Here is a 14,574-nt window from a genome sequence, read left to right as displayed (position 1 = left end):
ATGAAATATCTGTAACTATCAAGATTTCTTTTATAATTCTGGCATATATATAAAACTGCTTCTTTTCCAAGATAAAGTAGATATTGTTGAAAAATTTAAAAAAAGAATAAGTAAACTCCTCCCCAAAACTAGCTACAACTGAAATGGTTTTACTACCAGCCTTTCCTCTTTTCCGTCTCGCTTTCACCCCTGCTGATTTTTCGCCGTATTGAAAGGGTTAAAAACCTATGCAGCAATTCGTATTCACGATTGTTTAAAATCGAATGTCGTGATTTGTTCATGCGGTTATAATATCAAACATAGATTTTCATATTTATACGTGATTTTAAAATAAGGCATTGGGCTTCGCATTCACGCGATCTAAAAATTATGCATCGTGATTCGTATTCACACGACCTAAAAATTATGCATCGTGATTCTTATTTACGCGATCTAAAAATTACGCTTCATGATTCGTATTTTCTCATTTTTAAGATCGAATTCATGTTCAGGTGATTTCAAAATCCATTATCGTGATTCATATTCAGGCGATTTTAAAATCCAAGATCGCTATTTGTATTCACATGATTTTAAAATCAATTATCATGATTTTTGTAAGAAGTAAGTTTTTCTTTAATTAGTTACTATAAATGTTACTGTTTTTCTATCGACAATTATTAGTATATGTAGGCATATTCAAAACTTATATTCTGTGCTTGCAAAGAAAAATGTGACTCAGGCAGGTAAAGAAAGAAAAATAGGATTTGTCAAAAGATGTTTGAAGATGGGCTAACGACTAAATTAATCACCAATCTGTTTCTCCTCATTCACAAGCTGCATTACAAGTAATTTGATCTTTTTAAAGGATTTTTGCTTGTTTTGTAACACCTGAAGCATTTGCAGCAAATTTAAAAAAAAAAAAAAAAAAAAAATAGCAAATCAAAGCAATCACTTGAAAAGTGATTCAATTTTTTTTTTTGAAGAAGAGTTTATAAACTCAGCACCAAAATTTAAAAAATAATGCTGCTGTTATTTATGCTATAAAATGCAAAATTCTTATGAGATGAAAAATAATTATCTCAGCAGCTGCTGATTATCATGTAGTTTTTCAAACTTAAATAGCAATTTTTGTATGTTAAGGAGTTACTATATGCTTCTACTTCACAGTTATTGACATGTTTCACGAGACTCTAGCTTAATTAGATTATAATATGAAAATAGTAATTCTAATTGTAAAAGATTCTTTTCTAAATAATTTAAAAAGGCATATTGCTGATATATTTGTTATAAATCACGTAACAGTATTTATTAAAGGAGAGGAAATGTTAATGTATGTTCTCAGTAGTTTTAATTTGCTAAACCAGGCATTTTCTCAAGTAATAATTGTCTCCCTTATGTTAACTGAAGAAAAATATAATTTCTAGCTTTATTTTTTCAATTGATAATTTTACTTTTTTCTAAATGTTAAGTATCAATGTATCATTCATGTATTAATAAATTAGTATACAATTTTATGTCAGCACATAGTTATTTATTATCCTAAATTGTCTGGAATTTATTATTAAATGATTGCACGCATGTAAAATTTACTTTCGTGGAAATTTACCCTTTTTGCCTATCTCATCCCTGGTTTCTAAAAGTTATAACTCAAATTCGAAACTTAAATGTCTTTATAATATCATTAATACTGTTTAAATTTGAAAAAATTGCATGAAAATGGCTTAAAGAATAATTAATTGCAGAAAAAGATGATCAGGTAACTATGTTGATTTATGACGGTATTGTTGCCAACCGAGTGGTTAAAAGGGATACCTAATACCTTGAATTTGCAATTCACGCGATGTAGAAACATCAGGGTAGCCATCCACCTGGAAAACCTTGAATACCAGGAATTATCAGGGAATTTTTTTAATCTGGAAAAAACATGGAAAAGTCAGGAAAATTTAGATACAAACCTTGTGAAATTAGGGAATTTTTAGAGAAAAACTTAATTACTTTTCTTCGATTTTCTAAATTTTGCCATCCATTATACACCTCCTTTTTTAGACGGAAATTTATCACTTAACGAAATTACCAATTTAGCAATATTTTGGCATTAAAACTTGCCCCATTATTACTCTGTTAAACAGGAAAAGTGCACCCAGTGAAACACTTATTACCTCTTTAAGACTATGCAGATCAGAAAAGGCAAAGGATATTGTGGGGGTGTAAGAAGGGGTTAGGAAAAGTAAAATCCCATGCTTTGTGGGCATTTTTTTCTTTTGACAAAATTGTTAAAAATGATTTAGAATTTTTTTATTTTATTAAGTTCTCCAAAAATTTTTGGTCATAATTTTATAATTTCACACGCTTTTTCTGTAAGCTTTTGTACTCCCATTTAATAAAATTGTTGAATTATTTTTTCTTCGCCAAGCCAACCAATCACGCATCTTCTTACAATCGCTAACAGCAATGTTTGTAGACCAATCATTACAATTGTTGCATTGATGCTAATTTCTTTTAGAACATATTTTAATTGAAAAAAAAAGGTTCTTTTAAGCTCCAACTGTATGTTGATAACATTGAATTTTACAGTTTTGCTAAATATTTGATTTTGAATAAATATTTGATTTTCAATTCAAAATTAGAATTGTGTTGTCAATTACAATGTTGAGACTGAGTAATTGTTTTTTGCATTCTAGAAATGATATTTCCAAAACAGTGTCTCTTTTTCTCTAAAAAGCTCACAAAACACTAAGGAGAATGTAAGGGAAACATGTTAATGATGTAAGCGCATGGGATATAAAAATAAATTATTTTTGTGTTTATTAAGCAGAAAAAAAAACTTTGTTTATTTGTTCTACACTCTACAAATACTGTTTTCTAGTTGAAAAAACAATGAACTAATGGCATGTGGTTAGATTAGATTTTTTTAAATATTTTGATTTTAAATAAAGAAAAAGAATGAAATTTAAAGAATTTCACAAGAAATTTGATAATTTTTGCATTTACAACATTCATTTTTAAATACTTAATTTCTCTGTATAAAAAAAAAATACGCTAATTCAAAGCAAACAACATTATTTAAACATTTGAATTTAGATATTGTTTTAAAGAAAATATGATCAATGAATTTTGCAAAAAGCACTGTTTGCATGAAATACAGTGAAATGGCTCTATATTCAAATGTAAATAAATAGTTAAATTTCAAAGCAGAATAGCAAAGACAGGTCAAGTAAAGATATTGAAGTATGATCGCATGGAATTATTTTCTTTAACTTAATAAAAATATGTTAAACAATCCTTGTCCAAGGTTTTTAGAGCTGCTCTATATTTGCCATTTGGTACATTTTGTGAAAAATCTACTAGAAGTAACACATTGAAAAAATTTTATTCAATAAAAACTATATATTTTACAAGCTAGACATATTATTTTCTCCACATCTATCTTAATTGTTTTAAAAATTAATGTTGTGTACCCGTATATTAAAATTTTGAAAAAGGAGAAACAAAATCTTGCTAAGTTGTTAAAATTAATCTAATCTAGCTATTTTTTCAAGATTATATGTTAAAAAATTACATTTTAAATTAAATACTTTAAAATATTCACCATTTTCTTAGAGGTTAAGTACGCTTCCTACACTTAGTGAGAATGACATAGTGATCTTGAAAATTTTAAGATTTTTACTTGGAAAAATCTGCTAAATTTGAAATCTTATTTCAGTGGCCCTCCTGAACATTGTTTTATAAACATCAACATTTGATAAGCTATGTGGGAATTACCGAAAAATGCTGATAACTATGGAAAAACGATTCAAAAATGGCGTGAAACTATAATAGAAAAGTTGTAAATCAAGCATGTCAAAAAGGCATAATTCAAAATTTGCTTGTCATAATAATATTGAAATTTAAAAAAAAAAACTATGTAGAAATAGGCGAAAAATTATCTCGCGTTAAAAAGTGTTAAATCAAATTTTAAAGTCTTGTGTAGTAATAGCATCCTCTAGCTGTCAAAAAGCGATTGGAAATCGACGGAAATTTCTGATGGAATTCCTCAAGCTCGACAAATCAAGCGTGTCAAAAAAGTCATTACGTAAATATACACGCATTGTCATAACATATTAAAAGTGTCAGAATTTCGAGAAAAAAAAACACAGAAAGGGCGAATAAAAAACTACCTGAAAATAGCATGGATTCACAAATTGAGCATATCAAAAAGTGATACCTCAGGTTCGAAATTCGGGAGTCATAGTACCATCATATTAAAAGCAACAAAATTTTTGAAAGCATGTATAGCTGGCCTAAAAAAGTCCTCTTAAATCTCCATTTATTATAAATAGTGGTTTCATCTCTTTGTTTTTTTCTTCCTATTTTAATATTCTCTTTCACCGATTATGATGCATTACGTTTTTTTTTTATCATTCATTTATTTTTGTATACAATTAATCTTTGATTTCTAGATTATAGACAATTTTGTTTTGAAGTAATTTATTGTTGCATGAAAATAACTATAATTATCAGTTTTAGACTTATTTTGGAATCTATTATGAATAGCAACTTATTCAAGAAATCTATTTCTGAAGTCTCAAAAATTGAGTTTCCAAGATTTCTCACTGTATGCATGCAATCGCGAAATTGCGCAGTTTTTAAAGTCATTTTTTAACAACTTGTTATCTTAATTTTTTTTGTAATAGTTAGATTTCGTGCTTGTTTTTTCTAAACCATTGAATTTCGCTTATACAGTCACAACCTCTTATCCGGAAATCAGAAAACTGGAAATTCAATAATTTTTCCCACCTTTTTTTTTTTTATAAATTTTTTTTCCTCATAAGATTTTAGAATATTTCTTTCTTTTTTAAAAGATGTTAACTTTACCATCATTTTAGAAATAATCATTAGTTCCCTGCACTGTCAAGAGAAGTAAGAGTCTCCTACTAAATATCATCAATCATTCTCTTTGTCACCCCCTACATAGTTGTTTCTTTTCAATCAGTGAGAAAGGGTGATTCATTGAACACCTGTTTTCTTATCATCTAGCCCTTAAGCAGGGTGAGTCTTTACTACCAGCTTCTCGCAGAAGGAGTCATCATGTCTGTTGATTGCTTCTTAGTTCAGAAGAGTTAAAACAAATAATGTTATTTTTCTTCTTTGATTCTTAGAATTCTCTTAAAGTACTCCCTACATCAGGGATGAGATTTTTCAGCTGTTTTACTTTTGTTTTTCGAATTTCAGCCTTTTTATCAAAAACTCTGATTCTCTAAAAGTTTCACCTTTTTTTGTAATTATTAATATTACGCTTTTTCCGAAAATTCAGCCATTGAAATAAATTAATTATATTTCCAATTTTGAAAGATTAACAGAAAATTCAAACTACATAGCTGTCAACCTTTCCGCATTTTTACTTATTTTAGCTATTTTCTCCCCTTTTATGTGCATAAGATAATATTTTTTGCATTTTTACCAGCCCTCCAGATAGCTCGTATTTTAGTAATTTAGACGTTGCTTCTTCAAACAAGCCTTTTAGATGTCCCAAGCCCATAATCTGCTAATATCTTGATTCATATTCACGCGATTTAAATATCGTACATTGCGATTCTTATTTACGAGATTTAAAAATGCAATATTGCGATTTATATATAATCGTTTTTAAAAACCAATGTAGCGATTCGTATTCGCGCGAGTTTAAAATCCAATGTCGTGATAAGCTCATACGGTTATAATATCAAACACCAATTTTCATATTTATACGTGATTTAAAAATAAGGCATTGGGATTCATATTCACGCTATCTAAAAATGATGCATTGTGATTCGTATTCACACGACCTAAAAATTATGCATAGTGATTCTTATTTACGCGACCTAAAAATTACGCTTCATGATTCGTATTATCTCATTTTTAAGATCAAATATCGATTTCATGTTTAGGTGATTTGAAAATCCATTATCGTGATTCATATTCACGCGATTTTAAAATCCAAGATCGCTATTTGTATTCACATGATTTTAAAATCAATTATCGTGATTTTTGTCAGAAGTAAATTTTTTTTTCTTGAATTAGTAACTATAAATTAGAAAGGTGACTGTTTTTCGATCGACAATTATTAGTATATATAGGCATTACAACATCAGAGAAACTTGAAGAGAATACATTCAAAACTTACATTCTGTGCTTGCAAAGAAGAATGTTAAGCAGGCAGGTAAAGAAAGAAAAAATAAAATTCGTCAAAAGATGTTCGAAGAAGGGCTAACGACTAAATTAAAAACCATTCTGTGAGTGTCAGTTTTGCTATTACCACAAGAATATATAACAAGTAATTACAAGTAATTTGACCTTGCTAAATAATTTTTTTTTTTTGTGAAACGTGAAGCATTTGCAGCAATCGGATATTTTAAAAAAAAATAGCTAACATATAGTTAACAAAAGCTATCACTTAAAAAGTGATTAAATTTTTTTCTGGAAAAAAGAGTTAATTAACTCAGCACCAAAATTTAAAAAATTATGTTGCTGTTATTTATGCTAAAAAATGCAAAATTCATATCAAATGAAAAATATTTATGTAACCAGTTGCTGGTTATCAACTAATTTTTCAAACAAAAATAGCAATTTTTATATGTTTAGGAGCTACTATATGTTTCTACTTCACAGGTATTGATATGTCTCACAGGGGTCTAGCTAGATTAGATTATAATATGAACATAGTGATTCCAATTGTAAAAATTTATCTCCTTTTCTAAATAATTTAAAAAGTCATGTTACTGATATATTTGCTATAAACCATGTAATAGCATTTGTAAAAATAAATTTAATGTTAATGTATGATCTCAGTAGTTTTAATTTGCTAAACTAGTTAGTTTCTCAAGTAATAATTGTCTCCTTTATGTGAACTGAAGAAAAATATAATTTCTAGCTTTATTTTTTTCAATTGGTAATTTTACTTTTTACTAAATGTTAAGTATCGATGTAATCATTCATATATTAATAAATTAGTACACAATTTTATGTCAACACATAGTTATTTATTATCCTAAATTGTTAAGAATTTTTTTTATTAAAGAACTGCACAGTCGTAAAATTTAGTCGCGTGGAAATTCAGCTTTTTTGCCTTTTGACCAATTCCTACTTTTTCTTATATTTTAAAAAAATTATCTGTCGTTTCTGCTATTTCCCCTTTGAACATAGTGACGGCCAAAGAAATAGAAATAATGACTCAAGGTCAAGTATTGCAACTGTTTTTCATTTCATTCATTTTTAATAGGGTGTGAGGAAGGGGCAGAACATGGTAGAACATAAATTCTTTTTATTATGCCAGCTTCTGTGTCTGCTTGCCAATTTATGTTTAAATGGAGTGGAGGAAAAATAAAACCGCTTAGCTTAATGAGGAATAAGATTGTGATACACATGTTATTCCTTCTGATTTTGATAAAAGTTATACCAAAATGTTGAAAACCAAATTAACTTCTTCTAGATAATAATCTCATTCCAGAATCACGACGATATTTTCGCAGATCGTTGGAGAGTTTTTTGCAGAAAGATTTATTGTTAGGAAGTAAAAAATTTTAAATTTTCTTTCTGCAGAAATTTTAGAAAGATTTTTTTTCATCCAAAATTATATTCAAAGAATGTCTTTCTAGCACGAAGGAGGAAGGAAAAGAAATGCTCAAAAAAATTTTTTCTTCGCATTTGAGAATAATGAAGTAAGAAACTGAGTTTTTCTTTTCTCCAGAAATTTTCAAAGGATTTTTGATAGAATTTTTTCTCCATCCAGAATTATATTCAAATGTTGTAAATGTTCGTGATTTTTCCATTTTCATAATGAAGTAAAAAATGGAGTGGATGGTTTTGAGGCCTGATGCAGACAATGACAAAGTAGAAGAAAGCGACGAGGAAGATGAAGCCCTTTTCCCCCCTTTTTTTTACCTTTTTTGTTTATTTTATATTAAGCCTGTATATATTTTTATTTCATTATTTTCTTCACTTTTTATTTTATTAAGCTTATGTGTATTACTTCATAATTTTTCTTTTTAAAATTACTTCTAAATATTTTTTTTTAGTTGAGTTTGACAATAAACAAAAAAACGGAGTTTTGTAGGGATTCAGAAAACCGTAAAAATCAGTTATCCAGAATAATGATGGTCCCAATCGTTCCGGATAATCGGTTCTCTACTGTATATAATTTTTTATGTTGTGGACAATTAAGGAAGTATGTAGCATAAAGTAGAATTTTCAAAGCTGTGGATTACACTATTTTTTTAGCCCTTTGTTTTCTTATCTTAAAAATAGTCTATGTATTTCGCCAAAAAATGTCCTGATTTTTTTGTTCTTTTCTCTTTTTTTTATTTAATTTTTTTTCGCAAAATATTGTCCTTATTTTTATTTTGGACCAATAAGAAGCCTGCTCTTGCTTTATATGCAGCTCTCTCGAGTTTCATACATAGATCAACCATTCAGGAATATTTTTGAGTTCACAGTTACAATTAGTCTTTAAGTTGGCCGTTTGTTTTGTTTTAAATACTTGTAGCTTTTGTTTTATGCTGGTTTGCAAAACTTGTATCCATGAAGAGGGGAGGGATATCCCAGATAGCCTATACATGGTGCAAAGCATTTTTAAAAAGTGCCTGAAGGTGCTTGTTTTAGATTTTCGTTTTTTAAAAGCTCTTAACGAGGCTTTTTTCATTGGGTATTTTTAAAAAGTGGTTAAATTCCCTTTTTCCAAATGAGATTTTTTTTTACCATGTTAATTTTCGCCACGTATTATACAAAAGCGTTCTTTTCGCTTAGTTCTATTCAATGTTTTCACAATTAATTCAACCACAATCTATTTAGGCTTCCTGTCGGTCCATAGCGTATGAAAGCGCCAATCATTTTACATGTTGGATGAAATTCCTGCGAGTCCACAGTTGCGTCTGCTGAGCTGGATTCGGTAAGATTCTTTAACTTTCACACGCAACTCTGCTGCATTTTGCAACCAGTCTCAATGTTAAGCTTCATTTCCCACCCTCTGGTATCGAACCGAAGGAGCTCTTTATCATTTTCTAATGGCTAATATAATCAAGAGAAGAGTTCTTTGTCAGAAACTAGTTCTTTTATCATGATTATGTAAAGTCTTTGAAAATTATTTTCCATTTTATTAATGTATATAATGCTTAAAAATATTTTCTTGGTGCTTAAAAAGTGCTTAAAAGGTGCTTATTTTTTGTTGAAAGATTCAGCTAGGCACCTGCCATAATAAAGTCACAAACGGTCACACGTGTGACCGTTTTGAATTGTCTTAGGAGGTTATAATGTGATTTTGATGTTACTCGGTCTTGTGATATCACATAAATGTCTCCATGACTATTTATTGTTAATTTTGTCATTTGGTAGTCACAAATATACTTTAACTGGGATTTAAGTCACTTGGAAAATTTTTTACTACTTTGGTCCCTTGAAAGTCATATGGAAATCATTTCATGACTTCGTCTTACTACAGTTCCAGGAGTATTATTTTTTGCTTATCTCATTTTGTTCTCATATTTTCTTTTTATTGAATTTATTTCATTATAGTCACGTGTATACTTTTATACGACTTGTATTACTAAAGTTATGATTCTACTCTATACAGTACAGTCATTTACATATCTTGTAATCTCTTTTTTTCGGCTAATCTCTTATTATTAAATATGTGAATCCCGATAGTCGCAAATGGTAACAATAAATACATTCAAAAGTGTGTCGTGTTTAAATATTTCCGAAAGCATTCATACATGACTATGAGAAAAAATTTGTTTTCTTAATGTGAAAAAAATTGCTTTCGTACATTGTTGCTCCATTCCCTAAAGGTTACAGTGTTAGAAAAAAGATTCTAAATGTTAAATACCCCTTGTCAAAACATCAAAAAATATTTAAATAAATTTATTTTATATTATTTATTTGGAGAGAGAATTTGGATGTTTTTAAAAAAGATTTTACTTTTCTAAAGATTTTACTATTCAAAATCTTGATTTTGAAATAGCAGTTGTATTTTATGTCTTTTCAAAATTACTGTAATGGTTCAATTAATAATATCAATATCATTTATATTAATTTTTAAATGTTTAATTTTTTTATATATTAGGTGTTATAAATTCTTTTTTTTTTCCGAGATTGACCTATACAATAAAACCTACCATTGGAGTACACATTTGGTTCACTAAAGCATGCAATTGATGGTATAAAAGTTAATAACAAAAGTAAAATCAGTACTGCTTATATCAACGTTTGACATTTCCAATGTTAAATGGCTTTGCTTACCTTGATAGTTGAAAAGTAAACTTGGATGACAAAACTTTTTATTGTTTCTCAGCATGAGTGATTTCTTTTAAATGTCCTAGATGTGTATATGTATATATATATTTATATATATGTAACGTCCTTGCTGAGTGGAAGGATTAAAACAGGTCTTAGGCCGGGAAGGAGGGTGCAAAATTTATTTATGAATTATAAGACAGAGCCGTCATGAAAATGTGTACGAAAAGTTGTGTTTCTTCATTATATGTTAGAGAAAATCTTGCAAAGTAAAATCCGTAAAATGTCTTAATTTAGGGAAAGAGGGAAATCTTAGTTATTGTAATTGGTTTATCAAATAGATCGAGCGTTTCTCTCAGAGAGCAAAGGGGGGAATGTCCTGATTTTAATTAAATGCATACTACAGCCAAAAATAGATTTAAGAACAGGATGTGGCTTTTAAAAGTGTGAGAAGGTATTTTAATTAGAATAATAAATTAGGATAACATAAAAAGATTAATTAAAGCTTTTTATGCTACACCCCCCTTGCCAAAAATTTTTAAAAATTAATTTGCAAAATCTTCCCTATGGTAGAAGTACAATTAAGATTATGAAAATCAAATTTGTATTGTTAACAATATAAAACATTTAGTACATATGTTCTCATGGTAAAAATTTTAACACAATCAAAAATCTGTAGTAGCATTATCAGCAAATTTAAAATTTTCATTTTCAGGAGTTTTTTTGACTTAACAGTTTTTTCAGTTTCAAAAGACTTTTGTGCAAAGATCACATCGTCGCCAATAGCTCATTGTGCAGCTCTAGTGCGACGGAAATTAACAACAGCAAGGATCACATTGCAGTTTTATCACTATAAGAAGTATTCTTCATAATAACACAATTTAAATTAACTCTTCAATCATGATAAAAAATTAGAAGCATTTTTAAAAATGTGTAAGTTAAAATGCAAAACAAATAAAACCTAAAGTAGTTTTACGGGAAAAATTTCAATCCGGAATTTGACTTTAGTATTGTTTACCTTGTTTGAAAACTAAATAAAATAAAAAATGACACAGAGGTTGTTATTGTGAAGTCCTAGATTTCAGTATTGTCTTTATTTCACTTTATTTATTATTTTTCTCACATATTTGTCACTTTAATAGTAAAATATTTGAAAATTTCCTTAGTTGAAAGTTAGGAATTTATTTATTATCTTGGATTTGCACAATTCTATCAACATAATTTTGACAATGTTACACACCATTATCACATTTAGTCTCAAGAACATTTGAAAATTCAAGATTATTTTCAGTTTTGCTATTTAAATCTTTGTTCTTAAGTCTATTTTTTGTCTTATTTTTCTTTAAATTCAGTTTGTTTACATTCTTGTTATTCTCGTTGTTTTATTTTTTTTATGTCCAATTTTTTTTTTCTTTCTTTCCTTTAATTTTCTTTTCTTTCTTTTTTTCTTTTTCTTTTCTTCCTACAGGGAATTTTGAAATACCGCTGGAAAACTGGGAATTCTCAGGGAATTTCACGTCGATTCTGGTAAATAATTTTGCCGCGTGTCGCCGCTCTTCTCTTCCCATTCCGTTATGCTTAGTTTTTCAGAGGAAAGGCATCGCGATCAAGCACCACGTGATTATCCTCCAATGAACGCATCGTGTCCTTGTGCCTCTTTGTAGATTTTGGAACTGAAGAACAAGAATCAGTAATTGCTCCATATTATACAGGGATGAAAGACTTCCGCTTTTGAATGGGATGAAAGACTTCCGGAAATCCGCTTTTTTTTCCCTATTTTGAAAATTTTTGACCAGGTTCCAAATACTAAAATTTTTGGGAAGTCCTATTGGAGAAACCCAAGCAGTCCGAACGATAGTCGGATTACCACGACTTCCGCTATAGAGCGGAAAGGAGTCTAACCCCCGTATTCACCGTTGACTCTGACGTAACGCGCAGCTCCCAGTTCCGAAACCCTCGTTTGGAAACTTTGACCAAGAGTTCGAAAGCGATTCCACCATTATTTTTTGACCGTCGGTTTCTTAACTGCGGGTTACTTGACTGGCAGTTACAGGCGGTAGATTTATAGCCGTATTAACAACGTTTGTTTTCAATTTTCGTTGCTATTTTTTTAAAAAAAATTCTATTAAAAGAAGAGGAAAAAAAGATTGCATCGAGTAATTAAATTTGAATCTCTCTTTTACTGGTCAAATAAAAAATATGTTTAGTTTCGTTTTCCTAACTGACTTGTATTGATGAGCAAAAGGATCCGAGCTTTATTATTACGAATTTAGATACTTTATTATTATGGATATCATAAAGCCGCAAGCAACCATAGAAATGTAGCTGAAATTCAATTAAAAATACTTGTATTTCGCACAATTATTTAATGCTTTTATTTTACACTATAATCAAGGGGATTATGTTAACATCATTATCATCCTTATTCGCATATTTTTAATCTTTTTTTTTTCCCCTTCATAACAAATTATTGATAACTTAAACCATTGAGAAGAATTTTTTTTTTTTAATTTTAAATGAAATTGTATATAATAAACTTCTTAGTACAGATAAGCATAAATCAATGCATTCATCTTATTCAGAAGTTATTAATGACTACTATTGTGCTGCCATCTGCTGATGATAAGAGAGAATCGACGTTGGTGATATGTTGAATAAGATAACTATGTTTTTAAAGGAAAATGTCATAATCGGAACAAACTTCACCGAACTTTAACATTTTAAAAAAATTATGCCTTTAAAAATTTAATTATTTAGATAATTGTACGTGGAAATATATTAGTTGTATAAATGCCCCATATGTCATAAAGTAGTCAGGCTATATATCAAAAATTATAACTAAAGACGGGCATTTTAATTTCATATAGTTTTAAGCAGTAAATCTCTTCCAAATGATCCTATTTTTTCGAAATATTCAGCAGATTATTTTATGCTTATAAAATTCTAAATTTCCTGATTTGCAAAGTTATTTGATGCAAATTATTGTGTAGTTAAAATGTTACCTCGGATCAAAATTTGCATTGATTAAGTAATATTTATTTCAGCATAATTTCTAATATAAATTTAAAATAATGTGTAAGTTTTTAAATTTAATTAATAGCTTTATTTTATGGATTAAAAAAAATTTAAAATTATTTTCGTTATCTTCATATCTAAATATTGCACATTATTTTGGAAGTTCAACTCTAAATTATTTTTGTTTTGGGGCAAGATCTATCATCTCGATAGATATTATCAAAATCTAAAAACATTTAATGAATTATATTCTTTTTTAAATTTTATATTTCTTTCAAGTATCGATTGTTTTCTTTCTTTTACAAAAATAAGTAAAAGTTAATTAAATTATTTACAACCTTCTTACTTACACTATTCATTTGAATTATTGTAGCCGCAATCTTTATTATCCACGACTTTTTTTTTCGAGTGAAAAATTATTTAAGTGTTGTAACGACTGCTAATAATAATTTGAGAAGTATATATAGTATCTTCTGTAGAAGATATTAACTCAAGAAAATTTAATTTTCATTTTATTAATAAGCATTTATTTGATATAAATTAATTATAGTTACATCTAGTAAAAAAAAATGATCTTATTAAACATAAAAAAAGCAACCGAACATCAAAATAAAGTGTTATTTAATTTTCATTTTATTAATATATTTTCATTATATTAATATATTTTCATTATATTAATATTATGGCATGCTATATTTTTTGAAGGCAAGGCAAAGATATTAATTAATTATAGTTGCATCAAGTGAAAAAATTGACCTCATTGAACATAAGCAACCGAACATCAAAAGTGTTATTTTTGAAAACATAAATAAATAAAAAATCTCCTTCATATCCGCGTTTGCTCTAACCGGGGAAATCTGCAGGTTAAAATTACACAAAAAAAAAAAGAATCGAAATTCAAAATAATTAAAATTATCAAACGAAAGAAAGCTGAAATATAAAAAGTACCGACGAAGAGAACGAAGTAAATGAACAAACACTCGTTTAATGCGCATGCGCGGTTACTCTAACCGGGAATATCTTCAGGTTAAAGTTACTTAACTCTGGGTTAGAGTAACTCGCAGTTACGTACACGGTGAAATGAAATTTTGGACTCTGACCTAGAGTTGCTCTCATAAAACCTGTTTTGAACTCTGACTGAGGGTTAGGGTCAACGGTGAATACGGGCGTAAACGTTTCGTTTCGACCGCCGATATTTGATTTTTATTATTTTTTTTGTTTGGCTGATTTTCGAAATTTTAAATATTAGGAACTGCACCGGAATCTGCTAAAATCGCGATTTTTAATCAGACGATTTTAATATCAATCATCGATTTTCATATTTAACTGATTTAA

At 28.5% G+C, this 14,574-nt stretch overlaps 1 protein-coding gene across 2 annotated transcripts in view; it reads left to right on the top strand.

Annotated features, from left to right (window-relative positions):
• LOC107457045 (alpha-N-acetylgalactosaminidase) overlaps nucleotides 1–14,574 on the top strand; it is a 65,799-nt gene that overhangs the window by 33,242 nt on the left and 17,983 nt on the right. The window lies entirely within an intron of this gene.

This window comes from Parasteatoda tepidariorum, chromosome 11 (assembly GCF_982258835.1).
Source record: "Parasteatoda tepidariorum strain Cologne lab strain chromosome 11, Ptep-v5.0, whole genome shotgun sequence".
NCBI lineage: Eukaryota > Metazoa > Arthropoda > Arachnida > Araneae > Theridiidae > Parasteatoda > Parasteatoda tepidariorum.
The sequence above is the reverse complement of the archived record's forward strand: the minus strand, read 5'-3'. Positions and strand labels throughout refer to the sequence as shown.